This window comes from Symphalangus syndactylus, chromosome 4 (assembly GCF_028878055.3).
Source record: "Symphalangus syndactylus isolate Jambi chromosome 4, NHGRI_mSymSyn1-v2.1_pri, whole genome shotgun sequence".
Classification (NCBI taxonomy): Eukaryota; Metazoa; Chordata; class Mammalia; order Primates; family Hylobatidae; genus Symphalangus; species Symphalangus syndactylus.
Window position 1 is genome coordinate 46,991,107 of NC_072426.2, and position 7,543 is coordinate 46,998,649.

Here is a 7,543-nt window from a genome sequence, read left to right on the forward strand (position 1 = left end):
ACTGGCTCTAGGCTGCAGCTGCCAGGTCCAGGGTGGTCTTGATGGCTGGGGGAAGTGACAGCGATGGTAGGGAGGGTGGGGGACAATGAGGATGCAGGTACACTGGGCAAGAGGGGGTTAAATGTCATGCAGGGTAGGTCTGATTGATGGTACTGGGTGGGCATCTTATCTCACTGCTGCACCGTCCCCAGGGGTACAGAAAGGTCTGAATGAATCCTATGTGCCCTAGCCCTATAGCTGGGCACGCAGTAGGGGCTCAGGAGATGCTGTGGAATCAATGACCAGATGCTGAATGAGTCCCCTCATGGAAAAAGCTGATGCATGGGTTCTCTCCTTGCCCCTGGAGCTAGAGGTGGGAGTCAGGGAACCCCAGAGACATGCCAGCTCACAAGGCTAGGCCAAGGAGGATGGGGGTGGTTGTGGAAGCCCAGGGTGATTCTCAGTGTCCTCTAGTCATCGCTCCCTCATCCTGTGAACTTTCTCTGAGCTCCCACTCTGTACCAAGGAGACCCTGTCCACAGTGAGTTGGATACTGCCAGTCCCGGGAGGAAGTAGCCCAGTGTTGGCCTGTCCAGCTGTGCCTGTTAAGAGGCCATAGTGCTTCCATGCTGGTTGACTAAGAACTGTTATCCCACAGCCCCACCTGCTGGGGCTGCAGTTTCGCCCCCAAAGCCCCAGCAGACTTGGCCCTCTCCCTTCCCCTCCCACACAAACCAGCCAGTAAAGAGTCGAGAGCTGATAGAGTGGCGGCCTCCAGGACACCACCCTAGGGCAGATTGTAACTGCTTCGGACTGATGATGAGATAATTTGCAGTGTCATCCTTGTGTCTAATGTGAGATGACCTTGATTTGAAGTGTCTGGTGTATTGTCACTGCCTTGCGTATGGTTCTGACCAGTCAGGCAGGCTGGGACTGAAGGTGGCTCCCTGGTGAACCTAGCACTGTGGGAGCTCACAGTAGAATCGGCTGAGGTGCTGCCACCCAACTCAACTCCACTCCCTCCCTTTCTGTCTCCTGCAGGCAGCCATGAGCTCCAGCCACCCTGAGCCGAGTCCCTGGGCACCTCTGAGCCCCCGCCTTCAGTCTCTGTCCCAGAGCTCTTCCAGCCTGCTGGGTGAAAGCCGGGGACAGAGGCCAGAGCTCCGCAAGACTGCCAGCAGCACCGTGTGGCAGGCCCAGCTGGGCGAGGCCAGCACCAGACCCCAGGCCCCGGAGGAAGAAGGGAACCCGCCTGAGAGCACGGAGCTGGCACGGGCCTCTGGTCCCGAGGCGCGACCCAGTGCTGGAGGCCACTGGTGGAGCAGCACTGTGGGCAATGAATGTGTCCACCATGGGCAGCGGTGACCTGTGTCACCTGCGGGCCCCCAGTGCTGCTGCTATGCAGAGGAGCCACTCGGACCTGGTCCGTAGCACCCAGATGCGGGGACACAGTGGTGCTCGAAGGCCAGTCTCAGCTTCTCAGCCCTTGGCAGCAGCTCTGTCCACAGGGCTCAGCTGCAGCCGGGTGGTACTTCTGGCCAGGGTGGCCAGGCCCCTGCAGGCCTGGAAAGGGACCTGGCTCCTGAGGATGGGACTTCTAACTCAGCCTGGATGCTGGGGGCGAGTCAGTTGTCGGTGCCACCACTAGACCTGGGGGACACAACTGCCCACAGCAGCAGTGCCCAGGCTGAGCCCAAAGCCGCTGAACAGCTGGCTACCACCACCTGCCATGCTCTGCCCCCAGCTGCTCTACTCTGTGGCATGAGGGAGGTGGGGGCTGGTGGCTGCTGCCATGCCCTACCTGCCACAGGGATCCTGGCGTTTCTCCCAAACTAGTGGCATCAGTGAGCGAGTCTGGGCTGCAGGCTCAGCATGGGGTGAAGATCCACTGTAGGTTGTCTGGGGGGCTCCCTGGGCACTCCCATTGCTGTGCCCACCTTTGGGGTCCCACCGGGTTAGTCCCAGAGCCTGGCTCTAGGACCAAAGATGTGTGGACCTTGACCTCAGCCAATGACTTGGCCCCTCCAGAGGCATCCCTGCTGTCAGCCCAGGATGCTGGTGTGCAGGTGGCCCCAGTGGCGGCCTGCAAGGCTGTGGCCACTAGTCCATCCCTGGAAGTGCCTGCGGCCCTGCATGTGTTCCCAGAGGTAACTCTGGGGTCCAGCCTGGAGGAGGCGCCGTCCCCTGTGCGGGATGTGCGATGGGATGCTGAGGGCGTGACGTGAGAGGTGTACGGAGCTGCGGTGGACCCGGAGGTGCTCGGTGTGGCCATCCAGAAGCACCTGGAGATGCAGTTTGAGCAGCTGCAGCGGGTGCCTGCCAGCGAGGACAGCCTGTCTGTGGAGGGCCACAGGGGGCCGCTGTGGGCTGTCATGCAGTCCCTGCGGCGCCCCAGCTGCTGCGGCTGCTCCAGCGTGGCCCCTGAGTGAGGAGCTGTGGCCCTTGGAGCTGGCCTGGGCCCACTGACTTGGTCCTAGACCTGGGCCAGGGACTGTGGGGGCTCCATGCCCCCTGGACCCACCGGCAGCTGAGCACATCTCTCACCTGAAAATAGGCTGCCTCCAGACCACGGGACTGCAGCCTGGGGCTTCCTGCCCCACGCAGCTGGGCTGTTTTCTTAAGGGCTTGATTTCCAAGGGCCACATCTCTGCACCTTCTGGGCCCTGAACTTTGAGACAGGGCTTTAGCACTGTGCAGAGGGGAGATCTGAGTTTTCTGTAAAAAATGACCTTTTGTTCACTCCACCCTCAGAACTCTGCCATGTTGCCTCGTCAGACTCTTGGTGGCTTTATTTGAAAGCAGTGCTGAGAAATAGTGAATTCTCGACATGAAATGTGAGGCCCCAATGACAGGGACTGCCCGGGTCTTTAGGGAAGGGGACTGATGTTATCAGAGGCCTCCTGTGTGCCACATACTGTGCTTGTCCTGTCTTCACCTCTTCGTCCTGGTTTACGGATGAAATGACAGACATTTGGCAAGGCTGTAGCCGATGTGCCCCACACTGGACAGCTTGAAGAGGTGGGACTGAGATTCAAAGCCAGGGCTGGCTGAGCCTGGGGTGTTTCCCTGTAGCATGTGTCGGGTCCAGTCAGTGCAGTCACGTATGAGGAGAATTTACTGAGCGCATACTCTGTGCTGGGTTCTGTGGATTCTGTGGTGAATGAGACAGAGGCTGCCCCTGCCCTGGCTGAGCTCATGGTGTGGGTTGGGGATGGCAGGGGAGGATGCTGACCATTACGCAGGGCTGCCAGGCTTCCAGGGTCATTGTGTCAGAGGCTGTCCCGGGGAAGGGGAGAATGGGTGGCCACCTGCCCTAAAATCAGTTGCAAAGCCTAAAATTGCACTATTTTCACCTCATTCTGTCAGCTGAAGGATTTCTCCCCAGCTGGTGCCGTTTGTGGAAGGAGGGAGGGCAGGAATGGAGGGGGACAGGGAAGGAGCTTTGCCCTGGCCCTGCGGTAGGGGCTGTGAGGCTGTGGGGGCTCGCTTGCCCACATGACCTGACCTAGGCTAGGCAGTGGGGGCCAGGGGCCTTGGAGAGACAGAAACACGGAGGTTTGGCACAGTCTGACTTCATTGCCCAAAGATTTCTCAAGGCCTGTGAAGAATGGGAATGGGCTTATGTTCTTGTCCTGGGTCTTTGTCTTGAAGATCCTAAGCTCCCGGGACACAGCCCCCCAATCCACCCTTGTGAGAGACCAGAGGGCTAGTGTGGGGTCATGGCCCATGACCTGGCCTGTTTCTGGAGCCTCTTCTGCACCTAGGAGCCCAGGACCCCCAAAGTGGCGGCTTACTTTTCCCCATCCTCAAGGACCTGGTACTCACTGAGGTGGAAATGACTCATGCAACAGTTGGTGAATTTGTAAAGCAGGAGTGGCATTTCAATGGGCCACAAGGACAAAGTGAGAAAGGCGTGCGTCAGGTCAGATGCCTCCTGAAGCCCAACGATGGACCATTCTCACCAGTAAACATGCCTTTCCCGTATGCATAGGTGTACCCCTTGGGATTCTGGGGCTGTCAGTCCCTTTGTGTATGGTGCCAGGGCAGGCAGCTCACGTTCTAGGGAGTGACACATGGGTATATGCCATCTTCATGCCTGGCTCCCCATGGAGTCTCCAGGAACCCCAGCCTGTTGGGGCCACATGAGAGAGAACAAATGGCTGTAGGTACATGGGGAGGAACCTTTCACACAGGGCCACAGCTAAGTAGGGTCTTGAGGACGCAGGGGTTAGACAGGTGGGTGGAGAGAGGGCAGGACCTGCCCGGCAGAGGGAAGAGCCTGGTCAGATACTTGGATTTGCCTGTCCTGCCCGGGCCATGATGAGTTTCTGCAGTGGCAGCTCATTTGGGGTGTTTGTTGGGTTGGGAGGTGACCAGGGATCCCCATTGTGAAGATCCTGATGTAAATGAGGAAAGGAACTTTAGGGGAACTGTGGAAGGGTTCTGGGGTGGGACCAGATTTCAGTTTAGAAATATCCATTTGGCTTCCAGTGGAGATGTGCCGGGTGACACCAAGGAGAGGCCTGTTTAGGGGCAATGGAGTGGTCAGCTGGGGGGCTGGGTTCATACACGTGCACACACACACGCATACACAGGCACACATGTGTGCAGTGGATTTGGGGAGGAGGCATTTCAGGATGCTGAGGTTTCCAGTTTGAGCAAGAGGAGGGTGAGGCCACTACCTGGGACAAGGTGAATGGCATGTTCAGCAGGTGCAGAAAGGGCCACATGCCACAGGGTTTGGCTGGGACCAGTGAAACCTTCATGAAGAGACTTTCTTCTCTGTCATGTGCAGATTCTCATGCATTCACGCTGGCTGGGTGCCACTCTGTGCTACCTCCATGCTGCCCTGGCTTGCCAGGATGGTAGGCCGGGCTGGGCTCAGCCAAGTTCTCACTCACCTCATTGTCACTGAGATGAATATTTGCAGAGCAGTGCTGGAATCCAACACCTGTGTCTTGGCTGGGGCCCCAGACCACTCTCCTGGCTAAACCACGATCCTTGTCTCCCTAACCCGGTTGCACAGCTGCTGCTGACAGGTCTACCTGCAGCCTCATTTCTGATTGGAACTGGAGAGCCCTCCCAACCCCCCTTGCTGTGCCCTCTCCTGGGACAGGCCTGATGTCTGCAGTGGTTTAGGGCCCCAGAGCATGGCCAGTGGTTTAGTTTACAGATCTCCTCCCCTTGGACTCTAGATTTCTGGCCAGACTTTCTGGGTCCCTTTCAGGCCCTGCTCTGGGAGGTGCTGGAGTTCACTGTTGATGTGTTTGTTTGGCTTTGAATTCAAAATAGATACAAATTTGGAGGTCAGAGCTTTGCCAGACCCCAGCAGGGATCCTGGCTGGTCTTGTTTATTTTGTCCTGGCAAATTCTGTTCTTTGGAGCATAAACCCTAGAGTCCTAGAGCCCCTTGCCTCAGCAGGAATCCCCCCTCTGTCTGCTCCAGGGGCTCCCTGCTTCTGCCCACCTGCTCTCCTTCCGTGGCATTCAGGACCCCCGACAGCTGAAGCCTCTCTTCATGGAGCTTGTCCCCTCTGGGCCTGCCTGTCTTGTGTCCAGGACACAAGACGTGCATCCCTTTTCTGGCCCCAGGCTGCCATCACTGTCACAAGAAACTGGTAGAGTAGAGCTGGTCTGAGGTCACAGACCAGCGGTGGTGGAAAAGCAGGGATGTCCTGTTCCACTGGGATCTTACCTCCTGTATCGCCTGGATTGGGTCTCTGTACCCCTAGACATGCTAGATCCTAACTTTACAAGGGCTGAAGGGGTCTTCTACATGCAGGTCCCAACACTTTGGGCCGGGGTTGGCCACTGTAGCTTAGTGGGCTAAAGCTGGAGTTTGAGTCTGGATATATAGGATCCACACCTATAGCCATGTGATCTTGGGCAAGTTACAAGCCTTGATCATCTTCCTCATCTGTAAGATGGGGATGACAATGGTGCCTCCTTTACATGCATGGTGTGGAGATTAAATAGAGTAACCCAGGTAGTGCCTGGCACTGAGTTAGTGCTCAGCACACAGGCTGGTAGTGTTGGGCACCCCTCTCATAGCCACATTCAGGGGCCACCTCTTACCCTGCCAGCTTGGCTGTCATCACAGCCCACATCCCACTTCCTTAAAAGTCCCTTGTTCAGAGCCTCTTTCCAGTTTCCTCACCCACAGCTTTGCACCCTGCCTGGGACTTGGCCCTCTGGCTGGGGCCTCTGAAAATGTAGTTCCCAGAGTGCATTGAGGAGGGCTACCCTAGCCCTCACCACTCATCTTGGGCTGGGTCCCCAGAAGCTTCTGCTGAGATGAGGATGCTGGAGCTATTAGGGAGGGGAGAGCAAGTTAAGGGAGGGACAGAAGGCAAGGCAGGGTGTGATTTCAGTCCAAGCCAGACCCTAAAGGGGATCCCTGGGTGCAGTCCCACCTCACAGTAAGGACTACCCAGGGGTGAAGATGTAGCCTCCAGGCACTTCTGCTCTCTGGCACGCAGGCTAGGAAGCTCTAGGATCCCCAGGGTAGGTCTCTGCATGGAGTTGTAGGGCCTATTTTGGGGGAAGTTGTGCACAGAAACCACCAGAGGGAGTCACAGGCATCTGGGGGTGCACCCATTGACATTTGCATCATGTCATGCCGAACTTGTGGCCCACAAATGCCCAGCCCTTTTCTCCATGCATCGCTCTGTCTCAGTTTTGTTCACGCCAAGCAGCCTTGGTTAGTTAAATGCAGAGCTTGGCATTTGCCCGTGTTAAATTCCTTCTCCTTTTTCATTCTGGCCTGGCCTGGTTTTGCCATCTGAAGCTATGACTAGTCCTTTACCAGTTTTCATCCAACTTGTCAGTCAGGGCAGGGCTAGTATGAAGCCCAGGACATATCGCTGGGACATCCCATAAGTCTGTGAGATTCCCAAGTCCCTCCAAATCCATACGGTCATCATGGGCAAATTAGTTTAAGTCTGATCTGTTAAGATCCAGATCTCTCACACCAGTAGCACACACCCCTTTTTCCCATGGCCATGGAAGGAGGGTAGCATAGCCTGACTCGAGTCCTCGTTCTCAGCAGAACTGGTTCTGTTGTGGCCACTTCCCTTTCTCAGCTTTTACCTACTTCTGTTTAATAGGTTGGTCTGCAAGTCTGAGAGCAACAGCAAGCTTAGAAGTGTGGACTCGGCCTGGTACAGTGGCTCAAGCCTGTAATCCCAGCACTTTTGGAGGCTGAGGTGGGCTGACTGCTTGAGCTCAGGAGTTCGAAACCAGCTTGGGCAACGTGGCGAAATCCTGTCTCTACAAAAAATACAAAAATTAGCTGGGCATGGTGGTGTGCATCTGTAGCCTCAGCTACTCAGGGGGTTGAGGTGGGAAGATGGCTTGAGCCCAGGAGGCGGAGGTTGCAGTGAGCCGAGATAGTGCCACTGTGCTCCAGCCTGGATGACGGAGCCAGACCCTGTTTCAAAAAAAGAAAAAGACGAGAAAGAAATATGGACTCTACCTTCTTGCCCTTGTGGAGATGGGGAACTTCCTGCCCTTGGCCTCTTTCCTGTCCATCTTGTATTATGAAAGGCTGTTTCTGGCACACCTG

General features: G+C 56.4%; 1 pseudogene; it reads left to right on the forward strand.

The window, feature by feature from the left end:
• Positions 1–285: 285 nt before the first annotated feature.
• LOC129480637 (G protein-regulated inducer of neurite outgrowth 2-like) lies at positions 286–5,309 on the forward strand (annotated as a pseudogene).
• Positions 5,310–7,543: the final 2,234 nt, after the last annotated feature.